At 44.3% G+C, this 24,331-nt stretch overlaps 1 protein-coding gene across 2 annotated transcripts in view; it reads right to left on the reverse strand.

The window, feature by feature from the left end:
• MAML3 (mastermind like transcriptional coactivator 3) overlaps positions 1-24,331 on the reverse strand; it is a 363,464-nt gene that overhangs the window by 287,091 nt on the left and 52,042 nt on the right. The gene's annotated exons all lie outside the window — the stretch shown is intronic.

Raw genomic sequence — 24,331 nt, forward strand, 5'->3', positions numbered from 1 at the left:
CTGGCCTATTCCTAATTACAGCCCTGAAGGATCAGCATGATCACACGTCAACAGAAATCTAACTATACATGTTCCTGGATTTCAGCCAGAGGGTCTGGGTTCGAGATGCAGTTCGATGACATCAGCAGAGAATAACCTGCTCCGCTAAACAGGCAGGCGGAATAAGCAACGTGGTCTCAGGGATCTTTGTTTTTATTCCAAGTTATCGTCAAGGATACGATGGCTGAGACTTCCTATCGGCAGCAGTGACATGAGGCACGCACATCCGAGGTGGGAGTCTATGTGACACCCACATGCAGCGATGGATTTTCAAAGCTCTACTCATCTCCCCTTTCTTCCCTGACTTCCTCAGCCACCAGACCCTAGAGCCATATTTCATTCTGCAGTAAACACCCTGGGAACAGTCATTACTTTTTGCTAGAATTAGACTCAGAAGAAAACACTGGCCCTAAGTAAGTGAAATAGTTCAATGCACCAAGGAGATTTATCATAGCGCAAGATCTGCCTAACGAAAATAATTCCCTAACTATCACATGGAAGACTGCATTCTCTCTCCAGCTAAAAGAATGTACTTCCTTTGATGTAGCAGGAAGACAGCGCCCTAAGATGAGCAGGAAACAAAACGATGTTCTTAGAAGGCCTGGTGTGAGAATTCTGAAGGACTTCTGTCATCAAAACGAGTTTCCCATGACGCGAGAGTTCTAATTTGTCCGTTCAAGTCAAGGAACAAGACCAAGTTTATAACCAGTTATTAAAATACTACCCTGGCCAGTAATAATTTGTGCCAATCTAAGTGCATCTTCCTTTTATCTCATGAAAACAGTTTAAAATCTGATGTTCAGAATGGCAATGGTCTTCACAGGGAAGGCAGTCACCTTAGGCCAGGACTTGTTCCCTGAACTTTATTTGGAGTTGAACAAAATTACCGCCCACTGGCAAAAGGAACTGAGAAGATGACAATATGGTGTCTGTATATGCAACTGCCGCAGAGCCCAGTGTTTTGACATCGTTACTGAAACAAACTCAATTATTTATGAGAGCTAAGTTGAATCAAACAGTTGGTATGGCAGAAAAAACATGTTTGTAAAGTCTTTTTTCTAGAAAGTCACTAAGAAAAGGAGGAGGAAGCAAAGCAATACCACAAACAAATACGTCCAAAAAAATCAAGTAGCATTGTCAGGTGGGAAAAGATGCTCCCATGTCCGTTATGACAGCACCCAGCAGACCTGGCTACCCAGGAGTCTCAGGCAACACGTCACTGTGGGCTGCTCTCTTCTGAGAGCTGTAAGTTCCCTCTTTACACACCTAAAGAGTTGCGTCTTTTTCTATTAATTATTTTGAACATCATATCTTTCTAATATGGAGCACAAGCCCTTTTGCCTGCTTAAACCGAGAATAGTATACAAAATTAAACATTCTACTTGACCTCTGGGTCATGAAAATTAGGCCACATGCCCTTCGATGATGTGTTGTCTCTACATTGGTGAGGTCCCAGCTCTAGGAGCGGGAGCATCACCTGAGAACTGGGAACAGCAAATACTCAGAATCCTCCTGGAGAGACCCATGCACTCAGCCGCTCGTGGGGTGAGATCAAAGATCTGTGTTTTAACAGGCCCTCCAGGTTTGACGCAGGCTAATGTTTAACAACCAGTGTCATCCACTAAATGGCTCTGAATCTCTGTGTTCTTAAGACTTTTCTGTCCGTTTTCCATGGTTTTTCCCTCTACTTGCTATTGACTTATCACTTATTTCTGCCTTCCATGTAGCTGCCTCTATTGGTCCATCTCCCTTCTCATCAGATGTATGTAATCTGCTATAGGCTTAGAAGTCAGTTATCACAGTTGTTAAAAAGCATGTGTAGCCCTGGTTGGTGTGGCTCACTTGGTCGGAGTGCTGTCCTGCAAACCAAAAGGTTGTGGGTTCCATTCCCAGTCAGGGTACAAACCTGGGTTGTGGGTTCGATCCCCAGTTGGGGGAGAGGCAGCTGATTGATGTTTCTCTCTCTCCCGACCCCCACTATCTTTCTAAAAGCAATGAAAAAAAAGGCTTCAGATGAGGATAAAAAATATTCAGTAAATTTTTTAAAATCATGTGTAAATACAAATATATAGGATCAAATGAGCTGAACGAGGACTGGACACAGACCCCGTGAGGAAAGTGCATAGTTCAAAGGACATGTACTTGGAGTATCTATTTTGGCTATTTAGAGGCTTTTCTGCTTACGTCCTTAACTGTACAATATTTACTTGTTTTTATTCGTGATCAGTAGCAGAGGTTGCTGAATAACCGAGTTCCAGTAGGTGAAATGTTTCTGTGGTTTACAAGTGAGTCAGTGAACCACTCACCTGAATTTTTTAAACATAACTGTAATGAATACAATTCATTTAATATTTGCTATGTACCAGACATTGTGCCAAGCACTTTGTAGACATTATTTAATGAGATCCTCACGACACGAAGCAGGTTTTCTTACCTCCACTGTGGAGAAGGTAGCAAGGCACAGAGATTGAGGAACCTGCCTAAGGTCACAGAGCTGTTAAGAAGCAGGCCAGGACTACTCAGGTTAGCCTTCCTTTTTCTATCTTTCTTTCTCTTTTTAAGAAATAGCACTGGGCTATGTCGCAAAGAGGCAGCCAGGTATGAACAGAAATGTTAGAAGAAAGAGACAGAGACAGGATGAATCTTGAGAGCAGGACAGGACTGTAATAAAAGGTCAATAATCAAAAAAAGGAATAGACGTCGTCTTCCTAGAAAGGAATCGAGGAAGACAAATGACTCAAGTTGGGTCGTCTTATCTGGAAAGGCAAAACCTGCCAGTGCCTGTGGTAGGAGAGGCTCCCCACGCGTCCTCACTGTGGGGTTCTGCCTGCACTTTCTCCGCTTCCTGCCTGAAGCCGATCCACATTTTGGATAGCCTTAAAGGATTTCCTAATCTATTTCCCACAGGGGTCCAGTTCCCTTTTATACTCTACTTGGGATCCTTATGATTATTAGTGAAGCCTGTTAAAAGCATACGTGATCTTCATATTGGTAAACATCATGAGGTCAGAATCTTCTGGCACATGGCTGAGATACTGTAACTGAGAGCCACTGACCTTCTGGAACACCACAAACTGCAATGTGCTCTTTACTTCTTACTTTGTTTGTTTTGCTTGTGTGCTTAAAAGAAGTCAAAGGAAAACGATTTCAAGCTCTCTTGCAGCCTAAGCAGCACAGTGCAGCCTTCGATGGCCCTGGGACGCGATGTTGGTGTTCTCGAACGTTGTAACGCACGGACAGGTGCCACGGTGAACACGGGAGAGTAAGGCTCGCTGGGCACGACAGGAAGACAGATTGCGTAAGGACGGTGTCCTGACCGTACCACGGCCGAGCTCGTGCTCCTCTCTCCTCCCTCCTCAGAGATTCCGGAGAAACTCCCACTTCTGATGGAGAAAATTGGAAGCAAACTTTGTATTTCGCCAACTTGATTATAATCCATATTTAATCACACAAATGAGTTTCTGCTTTCTAAATTTCAAACAATCCCCTTTGATTTGATTCTTTGAAGAATCTGATCTTTGGAGAGTTATTTCAGGGGGAAAAATGCATCTTATAAAGTAACCACCTACAGGAATGACTGAACTGAGGGAAGTAGTCTGTTTCATAAGACAGTGTCTGAGCCTTCTGCAGTAACACTCACGCCGGAGGAAATTCGAGAAGCACATTACAAGCCTTTTGTGTGTAGATGAGAAAGACATTATGTAAGATTAAATGTAAGTAGAACACACTCTTATCCAAAGTTTACCAAATTGCTGGCATATAAAAGTGCTTTACCACGGGCTTTTACAGAACTGGAAATGTTTCTATTGTTTTTATCCTTAGGCTGGAGGTGGCATGCGCCTTTCCGCACTTCAGGCAGAGTTCGTCTGGCTGCTCCCTCAGGAGGAGGGAGCAGGGAGCCCGGGCGGGCGCCTGGCCCTCTGGCTCTGGCAGGCAATAAGGAACAGCACTGGGGCCCTCGGGCTCCGCTGTGGCCGGGCCTCTCGGGGAGCCAGTGCCTCACTTCCTGTGTGTGATCAGCTCAGACTGCCCATCCCCTCCTCTCTCTCATGACCCTCCTCCTCATCATCTTACAAAAAACAGCAGAAAGCTGTGCCCTGGAATTAAAGTGGGCCTTTTTAGGTTTTATTTCTTAAAGCTCTCTTCTAATTACCAGAAGGTTTTCTCAAACCTCTTTTCAAATTGCTGAAAGATTCCAATGGCTTCACACCTCCCATCTCCTGGAACTGAAAATGCTTCTACCCTAATCACCAAATGTTTTAATCACAAACAGAGATCACATTTTCCCAACCACCATATCTATCTGGACTGAGGTTGTCTTTAGCTTTCATTGACATACAGAGGTACTTACAGGGTAGAACTTCTATCCATGAAGGTAATTCCTCTAATAAATGCCAAGACCCCACAGGGAAGCAGAAGTAGAGACCTGCTTTACTACAGAGGGTTTGCCGGCAAACTCCGAAAGGCACTTTGTGAAGGGTACATACATGGAAATGAAAGTATGAATTACGTTGACATTATATACTCAGTTGTGTTTGGAATATGATCTGCTTTTACTTCCCTTTGTAAAATTCCACAAGATAGAATCCCATCTCTCTTTGTAATTTTTTTCCTGATACACAGTGCCAGTATTTACTGAAGCAGAAGGAAAAGAAATATAATTATTGCACAAATTGCTGGCTCTACTGATCGTGCTATCTCTCATATAAAATGCAGCCGATTCCTTCTGCCTTTAGAAACCAGGGGCAGCCCTTCACTCCCCGAGCTGTAACTTTCAGAATCCGTGTCTCTTGGCTTTACTCTCTCTAAGACCTTCTGGATTAAACTCAGTCCAGACAGTCTCCTCCGGCTTCCACAAATCATCAGCCTTGCAGAGCTAACAGAGTTTGCTGTGAGAATTTGGGCCCTGACTCATCCACATGAAGATTTTTGAAACCTTTGGCAGAGCCCTGCCTTAAAATTCTCTTTTAGCCTACACAGGAGTTTTAAGTTTTACTCCCTGTTTTGAAACTAATCTAATGTGCCCTGGCTGGTGTAGCTCAGTGGACTGAGTGCCAGCCTGTAGACCGAAGGGTCACTGGTTCAGTTCCTGGTCAGGGCAATGCCTGGGTTGTGGGCCAGGTCCCAGATTGGGGGTGCACGAGAGACAACCACACATTGATGTTTCTTTTCCTCTCTTTCTCCCTCCCTTCCCTCTCTCTAAAAAGAAATAAAATCTTAAAAAAATAAAAAGCTAATCTAACGCATAAAAATCCAATATAGACCAAGTGAGTCAGCATGTGATTATTCTAATCATTTCCTGGCACCTCCAGCAGACAGCGGGCTCCACGAAGGAGCACAGCAAAGCTCAACTCTTGGCATGAAAAAGCTACTCAGTAAGTTTCTGCTGAATTGATGAATGACATCCTCACTTTACCAAAGGATTCACTCAAGGTCTTCCCTGTTTCTAAGAGCTTAAACAGTCAGGCCTCTTAGTGCCCACTGTTAGCAATGATTGATTCACACACGGTTTTCAGGGACACCTCCATGTGTCTCGTGCAGTAGGCAGACAGAAAGGGACGGGTGAGAATAAGTCAATCAGATGTATGGAACAGACTCGAGCGGCAGACAGACCTGAGTTTGAATCACAACTCTGTTACTCGGCAGAGCTGGGAACTACTGGGAGCCTGAGTTTTCTAACGGCAGAAGTGGGAGTAACACCTTTGAGCTGGCTATGAGGAGTAAATAAACTATTAAGTAGCTAACAGCAGAGAATACACGCAATAAAGGTCAGCTCCTCATGTGTGCCAGTTAGGGAACAACATTGGTGTCTCTCTTCTTGCTATCTGTACAAAATAGAGGTTTTAAGAAGTCCCGTCCTGACCCTTACACAGAATTCTCTCAGATACAGACCTCTCGGGCCACACAGGCCAGTGACTCACCCAGTTTGACATGTATGTGGATGGATGTGCCTTGGGAACCAATTTTAGAGGAAGGAGTTCCATCTTAGTTAAGAAAATAAGTATATTCACAAAAATAGGAGCAGGAAAAATTCATATTGCTAAAGATAACTAATGTGAAGTTTGGGGATTCAAAGCTGAGTAATTACAAAATTTTTACTAAGATCACCAGAGGAAGGAAGTACGTATAACATGGGTGGCCTGTGTAGGAGCTGCTGCAGAAAGCTCTTGCCTGACCTTGGTCTAGAATGGCCAAGCCCTTGGCAGGCAGTGCCAGGTTCTTCCATTCCACTGGCGGCCGCTTCCTTTCTGGGAGAGCCCATCCCATTTAAGTCTTGATTAGTATCACTTTGAACCTAATATTTTTAGATCAGTGTTGAGAGATGAACCACAAATCTTTCTGCACCAATTATTCAGACACAGAATGAGGGAGATTTTATACCACACAGGCTATTTTTAATCTCAAAGACTTCCGATCTTTTATGCAAATGGGTTAGGGACAGCATTACTTATATGAGCAACTGCAACAATAATATTCAGTATGAATTCCTGAATGATGCATTTTGGCATGCTTTTCCTCCAATATCAATGTTTACTGGAATGTTTCCCTAGTTTGGAAGCAGAGAGAGAGAGAGACTCAGGATAGTAATCAAGGCAATCATTAAATATCATAACCCTAGTGGCTCATTCAGAATAAGATTTTATAGGGAGTGTGTGTATATGAGAGAGAGAGAGAGAGAGAGGGACGGAGCAGAGAAGAAGAGAGCCAAGGCTCTCAGAAAGGGTTCCTCTGCTACTCAAGAGTGAGTGTGAACCCAGTTATGACAATGGCCAGGAGTTTGCAAATCTGTCATACAGATTCTCTGAGAAGGGCTGGGGAAAGCTGCAAAGCCAGTGGCTAGTAATTTCTATTAAAGTAATGCTATTAAAATAATATAATTGGAGTGTGTGTTAGGCAGGAGGGTGGGTAGTTGATAGGACTGAATTTCTAAAATAGCAGTTTTCTGTATTGTCTTTATTCTGCAGAAAGCATATTCATCTGCCAAGAATAGGCAGCTAATTCTATTTGTGATAATAAATATAACATAAGGCTGATTTTTTCCCTGTATTTAAAGTTTTCAAATATTTAAAATTTACACTGCAGGTAATGCATAAATGTCAATCTTCACCTTATTTTATAAGCTTTTGGTGAACAGAAAAGGAAGACTAAATTGAGGGATAAAGATCATACAATAATTACAGTAAATATGGGTAACTTTTAAATAAATACAGAAATCACCTACATGGAAATATTATTTAGAATTTATGTTATCTCTAAATTAAGTGACCACTGTTAATAATTCAATATATTCAGATTGTAAGCTCTGATTCTTTCCAAAACAATAGTATAAAAAATTAAACCATGTAATATTTGGTTTCAAAGCTTGACTATTTTAAAATTTTGTGTGCATAGTTGATTACTGTAGTTACAATGGCCATCCCCGACACTCCGTGGCTGGAAGCAACCATTCATTCTGTTTAGTGAGTCAGGAACTTGGGAAGGGCTCACATGGGGTTTAGTGAGTCGGTTCACCCACAAGGCGGCAAGTGCCAGCAGCTGCTGCCTGGTGGTTTACTGCGGCTGTCACCAGAGCACCTACCTGTGTCCTCTCCAGCATGGCTGTCTCCAGGCAGGTAGACATCTTACATTCCAGCTGGCCTCCCCCAGAGCAAGGGTTCCAGGAAAGCTGGGTGAAAGTGACTGGCCTTTCCTGACCTGGCCTCGGATACCTTGGAAGTCATGAAGTATCTCTTCCCTGTATTCTGGGTCCAAGGAGCCACAAGCCCGGCCAGATGTAAGGGGATTCAGACGTCACCTCTCAGTGGGAAAGTGTCAGAAAGTTTTGCTGTCATGTTTAACAACCATCAGTCTTTGCATTATCTATAATTCCTTGCAGATAAAACCCATAAAGCTGAGCACACATGGGCTTTCTACATAGTGGGTGTTCAATTACGTTTGGAAGGCAAATCAAGAATACTTTTCTCAGAGGGAAGGTATGGCATGACCGTGAACTTGAAGTCAACTCACAAAGGGGTGTTCAAAACTATGGGGTGGACATGAGAGCTTAAACATGGGTATCTATCTAGGCACTTTTCAGACCAATTGGGCCAGTTCTTAAATGTATAAGAGAACGAAAACAAGCACTGTTCAGTAAAGAGAAATCTATAAAGAGCTCATTATATCCGATTTTCAGTGAGAAAAAATGTGGGATTGAAACTTGACCCTATTACTTACAATTGGACCTTAATACAAATTACTTCCCCCTCTAAAATCTGTGCTCTCATTTTAATAACAGTAACAAATAATACTGCCTATCTTACATTGCTGTCTTGAAGATTAAGTGTGTAAATATCTATAAAGGCTAAGAATCGGGCCAGATACATAGTTGGCAACGAATATGTTTTGTTTTTGTATCATTAGTAATTAAAAATTCTTAGAACATTCCACAGTATAGGGTAAGCACTCAATAAAAGTGAGCTATTAATAAAAATGCTACCAGTTTCATTTTGTCTGGGTTTCTATTTACCATCTACCGTCCCACTACAACCAGACACTGAGGGGTTGCTGACAAAATTCACAACCAGACAGATCAGACTTCCAGAGCTTCTTATCCTCCTCTTTATGTTCTTAGAGAAATCAGGCTTTGTACATTGCTTGAATAATCATACAATCAATATGTGATATTAGCTTCAACTTGACATAAGAAAAAAGTGTTTACCTCCATTATTGCAGCTTCAAAATGAAGCTGTTCTGTAGGAGAGCTGAGGCATTGCTACACTGGATGAGGAGTCCTTCCCTTTCCAGAAGGTTCTACTACAGAGTGTCTGCCTTTTTCCTCAGTGGAGGACAGTGGACTAAGAAACAAGATTCATGCGCTCTGTCCGGGGGTGTGACGCTGTGAAAGGGGCGGGGACGGCTTTTGCAGCAGAGCCCACAGAGCAGAAGGCCGGTGAGTCATACGACAGAGAAAGGGCACACCGGGGCTGTCGGGTTTTCCAACACAAAACTAAAAACGAGCCAGACTCTAAGTTCTGTGCGGATAGTGACGATGTCTGTCTGTTTACCACTGCATTTCTTTGTTTTAATCATTTTTTATTTGTCAGTTACACTTGATATACAATGTTATATTAGTTTCCAGGTGTATACCCCAGTGATTACACATTATATAACTTACTAAGTGATCACCCAAATAAATCTCGTGCCCATCTGACACCATACCTAGTTATTAGAATATTAACTATGTATGACTATACGTACAGTCATACTATGTAACTATGTATACCTAAGTAGAGGTGTGTAACTATCTAGGTGTATAACTATGTAGAACATTGACTGTATTCCCTATTCTGTACTTTACATCTCCGTGACTGTTCTGTAACGACCAATTTGTACTTCTCGATCCCTTCACCTTTTTCACCCATCCCTCCCAACCCCTTTCTGTCTGGCACTCATCAAAATGTTCTCTGTACTTATGGGTCTGTTTCTATACTGCTTGTTCATTTATTTTGGGTTTTTTTTAAGATTCAATTGTTGATAGATACGTATTTATTGCCATTTTATTGTTCATATTTTTTATCCTTTTTCTGTTCCTTAAGCTTTTTCTTGTCTGGGAAGTCTTTATATGTCCTTCGATTCTAAATGATAGCTTTGCTGGGTAGAGTAATGTTGGTTGTAGGTCCTAGCTTTTCATCACTCTGAATATTTCTTGTCTCTCCCTTCTGGTCTGCAAAGTTTGTGTTAAGAAATCAGCTGACAGTATCACGGGAGCTCCATTGTAGGTAACTAACTGCTTTTCTCTTGCTACTATTAAGATTCTATGTCTTTAACCTTTGGCATTTTAATTATAATGACAGGGAATCTATTAGATGCTGAGTTCAAAATACTGGTTATAAGGAAGCTCAATGGACTGAGAACTTCAACACCATAAAAAGGACATGGAAATTACAAAAAAATAACCAGTCAGAAAGGAAAGATACACTAACTGAAATAAAGAATAATTTACAGGGAATCAATAGTAGAGTACATGACGCTGAGAATCAGATCAGTAATTTGGAATATAAGGAAGCAAAAAACACCCAGTCAGAACAGCAAAAAGAAAAAAGAATCCAAAACGAATGAAGATAGCATAAGGAGCTTCTGGGGCAGCTTTAAACATACCAACATTCATATCATGGAAGTGCTGGAAGGAGAAGGGAGAGCAAGAAATTGGAAACCTATTTGAAAAAATAGTGGAGGGATGGGGAGAAAAGGCATACAACTGTAACTGAATAACAATAAAATTTTTTTAAAAAGAAAAAAGAAAAATTAGTGACAGAAAACTTCCCTTACCTGGTGACAGAAATATACATTCAAGTCCAAGAAGCGCAGAGACTCCTAGACAAGACAAACCCAAAGAGGCCCACACCAACTCACCCCGGCATTTCTGATCCCCACTTCAGTATTTGGGAAAGGCTTCAAAGGTATTTGTTGATTGAGTTGCAAAAGTTTATCTTAGGATAAATGCCTGGCCAAAGAGCTGTTTGAATATATTAACCTAAGCAGGTACAGTTGATCCTGGAACAACATGGCGGTTTGGGATGTTGACCCTTGCACAGTCGAAAATCCACATAGGGTTCTTGACTCCCCCATGAAACTTAATTTGTCTCTAGATATCCGCAAGGGATTTATTCCAGGAACCCCTAAGGGTACCAAAGTCTATACATGCTCAAGTCCCTTATATGAAATGGTGCCATCTGTGGACTCCCAAATGCAGATCAAAACAGCACAGGTATTTATTGAAAAAAATTCGTATATAGTGGCTCACGCAGTTCAAACACATGTTGTTCATTGGTCAACTGTATTTCAATGTGGAGGCCCACAGACATTTCTCCTTTTTGAGAATGAGCTACATTTTTAGTTCATTGCTGAAAATAATCAGAATAAAGCAGAACACACTCTAGAGGGGAAAAAGGCAAGCATCAAAACTGGAGGCAGAACCCACGAAAACAAGACAACAAATCACGGAGCAGGTCTGCAACTGACACCCAGGAACCAAAATGAAATTGGCCTTTGCTTAGCGAGGCCCAAATTAGATTCATGAGAAGGTCTTTGGAATAAAAATGGCACAACAACAAATTTTAACAACAAATTTTAAAACCTCCACACAGAGTGAACAAATGCCCTAAAATGAGCCACTTGGAAGGGAGGGCACCTACCTAAGGCAAGTTCTTCATGCTTTTGCTTACGGTTATTTGTATTTGAACTTGACTGAGTCTTGAACACACACAAGTGATTTCTCCCCTTTGCATTTGGTCTAGGGAGTCATCATTTAACAACCTCTGGGAAGTACAAGTGCCCCCCCCCCGCCCCCTCCAGAGAGGAACCTCCCCACGCTGGCCTGGGTAGCCTTCTTGCAGGGACCTCTACCCTGTGCGGCCACCGTCTGAGACCCGCCAAACTTTCCACAACAGGTTCTCTGCTCCTGATACGTAGGAACATGACATCTTACTGCCCTGAACTCCAGCTCCCAGAATCACGTGCTAGGTTTCATCTTCTGTCACTTCCTCATCCCTCGGTTCCTGGGGATTCATACCATGACTTGTCCTTGCTGGGGAGGTTTCTCAACAGCTGTCTGAAAGTGCAGCTGCGGGGGACACACGTGTGCATGGACTTCGGCACGTGCAAGGACACACACACTCACTCTTCCCCTCAGAAGTACCATCCTGGAAGCCGCAAGGCTGCCCTGAGCTTGTTCCATCCGGCTGACCCTGCCAGCCTTTTCCTCAAGCTGCATTCCTGCCGCTCAATGAAAGCGTGCAGGAGCAAATGCTCGCCCAGCTTTCTAATGTTAGGGCTTTTACCCGGAGGTGAGACCCCCTTCTCCCCACCCCATGTAAATTCCCATCGCCTCTCTTAGCTTTAAATGTTAAAAACCAAGGAGTAAAGACACCTATTTTGTAACACTGAGAAATCCAAGGGGGCAGAAAATGAATATAAATACATACACAACAGCCTAAGACTTAAAAAAAAAATCATTTCTTAGACTCACAATATCACAGTGACCACACTTAAAAAAGAAAACAATGAAAATGTATCAGCCAACATCCTCTTTCATATTCAGTAAACAAAAACCTTTACATTATTTTTCCAAGACCAGGATAAAATTTTTAAAAAGAGCATCTGCCTTATGTTCTCAGTGACCAGCTGGACAGATGGTCGGGAATATCATTAGTTAAGAAAGCGCTCATTCATTATCCACGTGTCCCTCGGGCAGGCTGGTGCGGGGGGCAAGGATGTCCTAGAATGTAAAATTCGAAGAATGTGTTCTTGTCTGCGATAGGAGGCCATGCGGTGGCCATGGGAAGGGCAGGGAAGGAACAGACAGCCTGCTGTCATCCAAACAGCAGCCACCAACACCCAACTCCAGTCTGTCACCCAGCACTTCCGGCTGCCCTTCCTTCCATTCCTGCAACAGTATTAACAGTGAGCAAAACCACTCAGAGGTCACAGCAGCTGCCAGTAACCCCTCCTCTAGACATAAGTATCTCACAAACAGAAAAATCTAAAGGGACATGGAAGAGGACATGCAGCTGAAACTGTCACTCCTTTGTCACACAGAAGATGTAAAGAAAAACAGGGGTGCTGATGTGTGCATCTCAATCACAGTGTTTCCAGGGTGAAATGCCTCCCCGTTTGTCCCTGTTCCACCTGTAGAACAGAGAGCGTGTGTTTGGATGGGGAGGGGGATGGGCAGGAGGATGACAACAAGCCCCAGCAAACCTGATGGGAGGACTGGAAATCAACGATCGGCAAAAGCCTGTACCAATTTGCACCTCCCTCTTCGACTTAATCTCTTAGGAACCAGCGTGACAATGGTAGTGCCAGATGAGCTCCTTTGGTTCTTCCTTCCCACCTGGCACAGGGTACCCACTGGGTGTGAGTGCTATGGCAGAGACCTGCAGGAACCCAGGAGACCCAGTGTGGGGTCCTTGGACTGCCATTTTGGGGGAGGATATGCATGTGTGTGTAAACAATCAACCTTCAGCTCCTGAAACTGGAAAAAATGGTCTTCAAAATAACTTATGAGTTGTTTTAGCCAACAACTGTAATACTTTGGAGAGTTCTAAAGAGGAAATCAGTAAGAAACCTTAGGAATCAGGGTCATCGAAGTCAAATAGAAGGCCAGGTGATGAGATCCAAAAAGGATGAGCACGTACTGGGAAGGAGAGCGTCACTACTCATCCCTAGCTGGTCCCCAGCTTGTATGCCTTCCTTCTCTCTGCCAGCTCTCCCTGGTTCTTAGAAAACATCCTGGGCAGCATCCTCAGCTGCAACCACAACCGGCCTCTACAGGGGAGAACACTAATAATGACACTAATAAGAATCATTTACTATATTGAGTACTTAATATATGCTGTTCAATGCCTTAGCTCTATCACCTCTTCTGATGCTCAGAACGCATCGAGAGAGATGATGCTCATCTCTCGGAGGCAGGTATCGTTCCCAATCTACAGATGAGAAACTGAACCTTGGAGAGATTAAGCCACCTGTCCAAGATCACAGTGCTAGCAAGAGACAAAAGGTAGGCACCAGGTCCAGATATGTCTCCCTCCTATGCCCGAGCCCTTAACCACTTCACCTATAGTAAGGAGTCCTTTCTATATCCTGGCCACAATTTGGTTGCGATTTTCCAAAATCAATTTTATTGAAGAATAAAGAAAAACCCAAATATAATTTCATAGAAAAAACAAGTTAATAAAATGCAAGTCTCTTGCACTCATAACATCAAAATCTAGATGTTTGTCAATAAGTTCAACCAATTTCCCTCCCAGGGTGTTATGAGGAACATATAATATTTGTAAATGCACTTTACATATTTTAAAACACAATATAAAATTTATTTATTATTTAGTCTTCCTATGAACATTCCCTCTCTATTCCTCAACCCAAGGTCTGCAAAGATCAAATGAGATATTATGGTGGCTGAAGATTTTGCTTTAGGTTTTTTGTGCAATCTAAAAAAAAAAGACCTTAACATTTAAATTTTACATCTTCAAAATGAAAACATATGCCAATTGCTTTTGTAAAACAAACAGTCAGAAATAAAGTTCGACCAATCTTCTTGACCGGGGGAGATCTGAGGATGAGGTCTGCATATAAAAAAAAAACAAACAAGATTTCTGTGCTTGGATTGAGAAGTCTCCGGTCATTTTGCACTGACTTTGTGGTCTTCTTCTGTGTGGGTCTCTTCAAGGTCTCAGACTTGGGGCCCCTGGAAATCCTGCCTTCACCTGTGCCCTACTTCTCTTGGTGCCCTTTGGTCCAAGTGACCTTGGTGAGACTGTTTCCACACTTCTCAAAAGTCCAGTTTCTTTGCCGTTTATTCGGAGCTAGCGCCTGGCCTCTGCACGGGCATTGCAGTCCCCTGAAGCCTGTCCGCATCTATTCTGTTCCTTCTAGCCATTCATTGTTTATCCTCAATAACTCCTGCACATGCTTTCATTTGAAGCCTCCCAAAGAATCTTGTCTTCATCTCTCTGTGTCTGCAGCAGAAATCTATCAATGCAGTTTATTATACCAATGTTCCTAAATTATACAAACCTGCCTGGTCGGCACTGCCACGGAAGGAGTTAGAGGGCTGCCCCTCTGCTCCCAACAAGATCTGGGGGCCCCATGTCAGAGGGCAGCCCTGAAGCAGCACTCTGGTGAGGAGGCCAATGCTTTATCGGTCATATGGTCCCTTCCCAATCCCCACTAGGTTTGGGGGTCAAATTCCAACCTCTCACAAAGCTCTGCGGCACTGGGCAGGTCAGCAAGCCACTCCAAGCCTTCGTTTCCTCGCCCTCAAAGTGGGGCAAGTGCTAATAGCTATCTTACAGATGCTGCGGTATTTACTAGGGACAATGCACATCGCGTCTTTGCGCGGAGTACTATATTATTTATCAAAGTAGCCACTACCCCTTCCGAGCAAAACAGAGCTAAAAATAAAGTCAAGTACTTCTGTTCCCAAATACTTCTGGAAATGAATCAGTTGCAAGCAAAAGTCTTTCCTAGAAGTGAAGCCTGTGCCTCCCTCCCTCCTTCCCTCCTTCCCTCCCTCTCTTTCCAAGAGGGCAGAAACAGCAGGGGAAAGAGTACAGGCAAAGGACAAGAAGGCACCAAGGAACAGAAATCAGATGTTTTGGTTTTACAAAAAATAGCATCCACTCCCACACCAATCATCTCCAACTTTATCAGCCTGCTAAGCATGTGCCTTATGACCCCTACTTTAGTTTAGAAATGGCAGAAGAACCCTGGAGAAAAATAGGACTCTTTTAATCATTACCATTTTTATTACACTTTTGTGCCTCCCACACAATGCTTTGTGGAAAGCCGCAAGAGCTCGGGGCTGCTAATGTGACAGCAGCTATGCCGTGGTGATTAGGGGTGGCCACTCTGAACTTTGCCTTTAGAAGACCCCCAAATTTGGGTCCTGACGCTTGCCTGGATTTGATGAGTAATTTGTGCCTTTAGAAGAAAATGTAAAAGATGGGAAACTAAAGATTTAAGGAAAGGAGGAAGTAGAACAAGAATAGACAAGAAAAGCATAAATATAAAAAAGACAGCTATGGAGTCAAAGGAATTAAACGTTGTCTCCAGCAGCCACTGCCAGAAGCTCCCAACTCAGTGCAGTTCCCTGGAGCCCGTGGGGAGGAAGGGAAGGAAAGGAGGCAGAGAGTTAGGGTTAGGGTTAAAATCTCTACCCCCAGGTCCCAGAAACCATTGTCATGGGGAAAGACAGGCAGGAGACAGAAAGTACGGAGTGGGCGCTAAGTTCCTACACTATGTCCGCAATGGCAAATAAATTCCAAGGGCTCTGCTCATCCAGAGATGGGAACTTTGTCTTGCACATCTCTTGCTAGGGTCACAAAGAAAACCAGGCAAAACCAGGATCAGGAGCTCAGTGTCCCCTCTTTTCTGGGGTTTACCCCTGGCAAGGACACCTCTGCCTCACTCTCCAAAGAGGAAGGCAACCTCTCCAGCAGGATGGTCACCTGTGTTTAAAGAGGAAGGAGTTGGCAGGGGCGGGCGATGGGGGGGTGGGGGGAATTACATTCAGGAATGAATGTGGGAAATGTAAGAAGCAAATGGTAGTTTTACATTTTTACTCCTTTCTTTGGGAAATTAAAGAAGAAACAACCCAACCTCCAAAACAAACTTTCTCTGAATCCTGACAAAATGTTCAGTCAATGTTTAGCTGTATTTGAGAAAGTGGTTGACATTTCCCAGATGACTCCAGAGGAAGAGCGAATTCTGTATTACCAGCACCAAAATTTTCTGATTGACTGCCCTGTTTATAGGCATTCGAAGACAGGAAGAGTTAGTAGAATATTCATTTTCTTAATTGTTATGTAAATGTCTCAGACTGACCTGTAATACATGTGGAATCAGGGAAGGTGTAATTCACTCCAAAATATATGTTTACAAAATGCAAGACAGGTGTTTGGAGTTACTTCAAATGTGCTTTAAAAAAACCCAAAACAACCAATACGTTACTCCTTTGAACAAAGAATACCACAGAGTGCGTGGTACTTAATTTTGGGAAAAAGAAGCGCATGTAATCACTTACATTTTTGAAGTAAAGGTTAATTTGCAGGCAACAGGAAGTTAAGACATGTAATTAACCCACAGGTACACAATATAAAAAGTGGAAGGCAAAGACTAATGAAGGAGCTAGAGCTAGCACAGAAAAGCTTGGAGAAATGACAACCAGCTGAAATATCTCTTCTTTAGCGCACTTCCTCCTGCAACCAACGCAGACAGGAGCTCTAGTCACGTGTCAGAATGTGCAGCACGACGGTGTTACCCCAAGGATGGTCCCTACACCCGGTGCTCAGCCCCGAGCGGACGATGTCCCACACCCCCAGGAGAAGTACGGGCTTTGAGCATGCACAGTCAGAAGCCTTAACAGCAATCTGGAATTGAAAGGACATCCAAGCAGGTACCCATTTTCCAGTAATTCGTTTTCACTGGATTTTCTAAACGCATCAGTCCACCATGGATTGGAAATAGGAGAAGAAATAACTGGTCTTTCAGCACCAGCAGTTTGCAGGGTCCTGCTGAAGACTCTAAAATCTGAAATTGCAGACAGCAAGCACTCAACCTCGAGTTAAGGAAACAGGTGAAAATTTTCCATTGTTCTGTTTGATTAATGCTCTCCAATGCCGAAGCTGGCTTGGCCAGTGCAGAAAATGAGAGAAGCTAGCAGTGACAGCTGCTTTAGCTTCGAACACGGATTCCACTCAAACCAGCATTTGGCTCTCAACTGTTGGTCTAGTCACATCAGGCCAAACCTTCGATGATCTTTTTGTTTGTCTGTATGTATAAAGGAATTCTGCACAGAACAGTCTTCAATGGAGGAACAAGAAATTAATAGTTTTAATTACGGAGCTCAGCCCAATGTTTATATGTCATTAAGCATCAAAAACACAGGAGCTGCTAAAGTGGGTTCTTTTCTCCTCCATGCCTAACTATAAAGGATGTGGACAATACATGGACCATATTACATTCTTTACCTCTCCCTTATTTTTCTTTCACTATCTGTGGTGATAGCAATATCACTTTCATCTTCAAAAAATAGTTTAAGCTCCCTCTGCATAGATGTCTTCCCCCTGGGATTCTGGTAGGAAGAGGTGTGGGTATGGCAAGGGTCTTCATCATACATTAGACACATCAAGAGAATCAAAATACACACACACATGTGGACACGACCACACACGTCAGCACTCACTTTAACCCGCTCCTGTGAAGCCCATAGGCAAACTCCTCGCTCAGGAGAAAAATGGTGCACCTGGGACCCTCAGAGAACAGTCCCATTTACCAATACTCTAAGTCTACACTGAAATAAAACTTTTTCTCTACTGCCTTATATGAAACAAGTCAGTTTCAAGTTCAACACGTCAATGCAAATTTCACTGAATACTCAGGCACTGATACCGGGTGAGCCAAGGGAGAAATAGGTGGGGAGGTGAAAACAAGTAAGCACTGGCTGGGTTTGAGAGGTCCTGTTAGTCTGCACTGAAGTCTTACTGGCACGATTTACCCAATGGCTTTCATATTTAGCCATTGCTACCAACGCCAAGGTAGTGCAGAGGGCAGGTAAGAAACAGGCTTCATGCTCAATGCCCCTGGAGGATGTGAACGGTGGGACCCGCCCCCAGGTCTCTGTAAACAGGTTCTCTCCCCATCAAAGGGCCCTGTGGAATGGAGCCAGAGTTGTTTATCCTGCTCTCTTTTTCTATTAGGTTTACTTTCCCAATGTTAAACCCTGTCAACTTTACAGCCCAGAAACCTGTCTTGAGAATAGGGGCTTTCTGCTTTGAAGACTCCTTTTAAGAAATGTCAGGGGGCAGTAAACATAGGATCCATAGCACCGCCAATGACAACAAAAACAGGGCCCGAGCTAATCAGTCTCCCCCATAAAACACACACTCTGCCTCTCTCTCTCTCTCTCACACACACACAGTAGCAGCCCAATGAGATCTGTTGAGCGAATGTAAGCACAGAGTCGGAAGCTGCTGAAAAGAAAGAATGCCTGCTGTGTCCTCCCCTGGTGCCTCCTTCCCGGTCCAAGGGTTCCGGGAAAGAGTGTTTTATCACACGCTGCTGTTCACGAGGAGCAGGGCAAGTTTACTGTGCCTGGGGGCCCCAGAGGGGTGAGTGTGAACATCTCCGCGTGTTCTCAAAGTGAAAATTTCCGCCTTCTTCCCTTTCAGTTTTCAGGCCTGGTCTCAGGTAAAACAAGCCACAGAGACACTCAACACGCATGTGTGGGAGCAGCACGTTCGCTCGGAAAGGGAAGACAGGCCTGCAGCTCTGGGACCACCTCCACAGACCCTGAGTGACGCGTTATTTCCACTGAATCCCAGGGACCTTCCTCCCTATCTATAGCCTCTTAGGCCTAAGGAGGGGTCTGCTCGTGGTCAGCGCCATTGCCAAGGCCACGAACCTGCATCAACACGAGACCTGGAGTCCACTGCCTATGGCGTTGCATCTCACAGGCCAAGTTCATCTCGGCCCCGTCCAGAGGCTCAGGTTCAAATGAGGCAGTCACCAAGCACCCTCCAGGTGTTCCCCAGGACAGAACTAAACTAGTCAGGGATTTTCTTTTTTTAAAAGAAACTGAATTGGGATTTGCCAAAATTGCTACAAGTAGAGACTAGAGTGAGACTGAGCTCATCCCAGTGGCCCTAAAATCAAAGAGAACCAGAAAAAGATCTGTTTACAAGTCAGCTGTCCTCTCAGGGTTCCGTCTAGCAGGCCAGCTCTGAAAACAGAGGAGCCCAGCCGACGACACCAGTTGACACTGGGCATGTTGCTCAACCATCTTAAGGAACAACCATCCTACCTGCAGACACATATAGAGTGCTTGCCAGTTTATTCCGCTTTCTTTCTATGCACAGCTTCATTTAGTATTCGCAACAAGTGTAGGAGGGAGAGGGGTAGACATTATTATTCCCATTTTATAAGGAAAAAACTAAGGCTCAGAATCACCAAGTATTTTCTGAAACAACATGGCTCATAAGTAGAGAATTGAAAATAAAGCTCAGCTCTTGTCTCGTTCTGCTATATTCACCTTCAGAAGGCAGCCTTACCTTTTTAGAGCAATAAAGCATTTCTCCCCCCGCCCCGCCGCCCCCCATTGCCCATTCTTCTTAGGCGTGGGAAGAAAACAGCCACCACTTCCACGGATCTAACAGACGCTCAGCAAGTCACGTCTCCTGAATCAATGGGCGCTCCCACCACATGCCATTTCAATAAACCTTCCTCCGTCTCGCCCGAGGCCAGATTTCGGGGGTTACCTATGTCTGATATGGAATCTTAAGCAGCCAAACAGGAAGGCGTATAGATGAAGACGCTCCCTGTTAGCACACAGATGTCATTTGCGCTTCTCCGGCCTGACACTTGAGACGTTCCTGAACCATTCGCTTCTCCTAACACACAGGCCTGCCTGTAAAAGTTACACCACCAGACTGCCAACCACCGACCACCTCTCCGGACGCTCCCGTGATTTCTCAGTTTTTCCTCTCTCAGCTTCACCGGAAAGCTCCTCTAAGTCATCCCTGTTTTAACTAGGCCAAATGATGTTTTGTCAACGGCAGAGTTTGGGGGCTTTGTTTTGTTTTAAAATCACTTTGCGGGTCCCTACCTCTGCAGGCTGTTAATGGCCATTTGGCCCACTCCTCTCCTCCTCCTGGCCTAAGCTCTCTCCCACACACTGACTCCTGCGGGTTTCAAAGGAGCCCAGTGGCAAGAGAAACACCCCAGATTAAAAATAAATAAAATAACCAGCCTGCTGATGGGGGAACTCCCCTCTAGGAGGACCAGGTGCAACCCCCTGTGTGCCGCTGGCAGGGAGTGGCCCAAGCCATCTTCCTGACTCCAGTGATGCGTCCCCTTCCCTCCGCACTCGGCACTCGGTGAGATGAGCGCGGAATGAGTGAATAATTGACTGCGGTTATCCCGTATACGCACTTGTCAGAAACGTCACCAAACTCCTCCTGAAAATATAAATGACCACAACGAGCAGGGCTCGATGACTATTCAGAAACTCACCCTTGAACTAAAACTTCAAAGTCAGTTTTGCCTTGTGACAATCATTCAATTTCACTTGTTTACAAAATTTTTCTCAACTAGCTTTTCTGATTTGCCGCCACAAGGGCAATGTAACACGCAGGTACACACGTGTAATGAAAGTGTGTCATTTCAAAGGTCAGAGTCCTCAAAGACCGCTACGGTGTTGTTCCATTATCCATTTTTACCAGCCGACCAGCCATTCAAGTTTATTTCTCCCCAAATTCTTCAACTTCCCGTACCTGTGCATTTCTGTCTCCCATTTCCCCATCACCTCCTTTCCCATCGCTTGCCTCCTAACGTTCCACTTTCTACCTCAGGTTACGACGAAGCGTGACCTCAAGCCAGTGTTTGTTTCCTGACCTCCAAAATGAAAAAAGACTCAAAAAAGAGGGAGTTTTAGCAACTATTTTTGGACCCCATAAACAAGGCTTATGTTTCCAGGGGAGAAGAACGCTTTAACCTACTTTGAGGACTTAAAAATGGCTTGGACATATTGTGGGCAAGGTTTTATCATGAGATGGGGAAAATACAAAGATCTAATATTTAAAATGCTATCCTTTTGCTCCCTACAATAAACCATCTTGTCCAAAAGTAATCTTAGAAAATACTTTGTTTTAAAAGACAACAGTTCATGGTGTAGTGTCGGGCAACTGCTCTTGTCACTGCGGCTGCAGTTGCTGGGTGAGAATCTGGAAAATGCTCCCCTTTAAGTCCCCTCTGAGGCTTCCTGCATCTCAGTAGCCGCTCCCAGGACCACAGTGCAGCTGTTAGCAGGCTGTGAACAAGTCCACAAAAACCCGGCGCTTGTTTACACACCCGCCCCAGCACAGAGAAACCAAAAGGCCTAGCTAGCTGTTGTCTAACCTGTTTTTGTGTTTTCTTTGCTTATTTCTTCCCAGGCTCTCGACAAACAGAATGGGTAGTTAACTATTTGGGACCAGTTGCTCTTCTTGCTTTGCAGTCGCCGGGCAGGTCCACGTGGAGCAGCCAGTAACTTCAAAGGGCACCCCAGTCTGGACCCGATTCACAGGGGACAGAGTCCAGGCCCGAGGGCGCCCTTATAAAACTCAGGAGGCGATTTCTTCATTCTCCACCCCTCCCCAGGCACATACCACAGCCAGTTCCTCCTGTCCCATAAGCTGAAAGCCTTCCCTACTTGGCTCCTCTTTGCCTCTCTCAGGGAGAGGAAAACGGGTTAGGTCCCTGTACCGGTCCTTCGACTTCTTCCTGAGTCATTCTCTGTGTCTGGACACAGGCCACGTAGAGAAGTCATGTTCGGAGAGCTGCCTGGCCGAGGAGAACACATTGCGTAAAACCAAGAATTCTGAAAATACTTCCGATTTCTTTTCTCTTCCTCACCCAAGGGCATGCTTAGCCCACAGGTACCCTGAAATTGAATTTATACCACAGTCTCAAAATAAGGAATGAGGCACCCGGGCTGTTTAGAAACACCCAAAAGCCCACCTGTTGGGAATATATATATATAGCTGCCGTCTTCATAGAGACTAATATTTCCCCAGAGACCGCAGCTCCAGGTGTACTGAAAACCCATCACTTTTAATTACAGCTGGCCCTCCAACAATGCGGGTTTGAATCGCACGGCCCACTTGTATGCAGATTTTTGAAAAATAAAATCTGCACACAAGTGAACCCATGCAGTTCAGACACGTGTTGTTGAGGGTCCAAGTGTATTTTATATCTGCGGCCGTTCGTCCTGCAGATCGTTTCTTGGGCCTCTGACGTGTGTGCCGGTCAAAGCGTCTGCTTCTTGCATTACCCACTTGAGGTCCAAATTTGCTAAAGGAAATTTCGGCCCTAACTAAGCTCACGTGAGCTTTTCATGTCACTGAGATGCTTTCTCTTCTCGGATTCAGCCTAAGTCTTTTCCGCACCTCAGCCCTTGAAGGCCCTCCACGCGTGTTTGTCCCCAATACCAGGGCAGCTTCCGCACACACACAAAACATGAAAAGCCTCAGGGACACGTCCAGTCGCGCTAGGCCGGGAATAGCTGCTTTTCGAGGGGGTTCTGACATCCCCGCAGGGGCCCTGCCGCACAGGTGCGGCCATAGGACACCGGCCCCTCAGTGTCCACTGCGACTTCCTTTTTTAAATTCCCCTTTGATAAACACACATTTGAACCCAAACTCTCACCAGCTCAGTGCTGGTATTCATTTCCTTTATTTTCTTTATCTCGCAATAGAGTTAAACAATATACTGTCCAGTCGTCAAAATGCTTCAAGTGGGTTTACCTGTTTTATTCCAACGATCTTCGCAATGTGAGGACAGAGAGGGCCAGAAAAATTTAAACATCCAAAACTACGTGACCGGTTCCAGATTCTACGGGAATGACAGATTCCGAACTGAAGACCAGCTTCCAGACTCTCACAGAGAGGGTGCACTCGCCGTGCTTCCCTGTCTCGTGACTGTACAGTAAATACAAACGGGACCTGACCCACTTGGAGAGGAAGGGGGTGGAGTGGTGACCCACGAACAGTAAACTACTTCACCAGAAATTTCCTTCTGTTTCTGAATGTGCCCCCATTTGACTCAGAAAAAAGAAGGAAAACACAAAACAGACTCTTCTACCAATCTGTTCCCTGTATTATCAACTACCATTTTTTCCTGTGGCTCTGGCTCTTTTAGTAAAGTCACGTTCTGAAGAGAGCAACGGAGGATCCATGCTCTCTTGCCACTGAGTATTATTTTAGATACTCATTCCTGTCATAGCATCTGGTTCTAAGCCAAGTGACATATCCTAGTAAGCAATATTTGCCTTGACATTCTGTTATTTGAGGATTTCAGTTTTTTAATGTTGTAAATAATGCTGCTGCAAGAAACTTCATTCTTTACAATTATTTCAGGTTTTCTATGGTTTTAATGCTACGAAAAGTAAAGTTGTAGCTCTTTTTAATTATTGCAAGATTCTTCTCTGGATATAACATACCCATTTACAGAAACTTCAGCAAAATGGAAGTAAAGATATTTCCCCACATTTTGATCAATACTGGGTTTAAAACCTCTGCTTACTTTGTTTCTAGTCTTGTAGGCACACAACTTCACCTTAAAGTTGTCTTAATGTATGTTCCCTTAACCCCTAAGCAGGGTGTGTGCTCTCAGGGTGGTAATTTATGGTCTGCGCTCCATCCTGCGCGAACTGTCTCCTCACTACTCACACAGCCTGTTTTTAAGCACTGAATCACGCCAGCTGGGAGAAGTGGTCAAAAATAATTGTTTAATTATAACTAACCATGTTACCCACTCTTTAGAACAAAACCCAGAATTTTCTTCTCAAGGAAATTTGGAAATATTTATCCACCTGGAAAGGAGCCGCGATCAATCATTAATACTTACTAACAAGTTCACACGTGCAAAAGTGTTCACAGAAAGTTTAGTTCACACAAAGGTCAAAAGGAGGAAGCCCCTTCCCTCTTCCAGTCCCTCTCCACCTTCCACTGACCACCCAGACACACCCCGATTCCCCCATCATGTCAGCACTGCCCACTCAGCCATTCGGGCCCAACTGCATCCTCCGCTTTGAATGCTCCCCCTTTCCTTCAGTTCTTTCTACCTCCGAAACACCTGTGTGCTTCCACTCCCATGGCCCCGTGGTCTGGGCTGTCCTCACTTCTGCCCAGACTAATGCCCTTCCCAGCTTCCCCTCTTTGCCACCCCCCTCCCGTCCTACGTGGTGCCACCAGATAAACCTCAGGCAGCACAG

This window comes from Desmodus rotundus, chromosome 9 (assembly GCF_022682495.2).
Source record: "Desmodus rotundus isolate HL8 chromosome 9, HLdesRot8A.1, whole genome shotgun sequence".
In the NCBI taxonomy this organism is placed as follows: domain Eukaryota; kingdom Metazoa; phylum Chordata; class Mammalia; order Chiroptera; family Phyllostomidae; genus Desmodus; species Desmodus rotundus.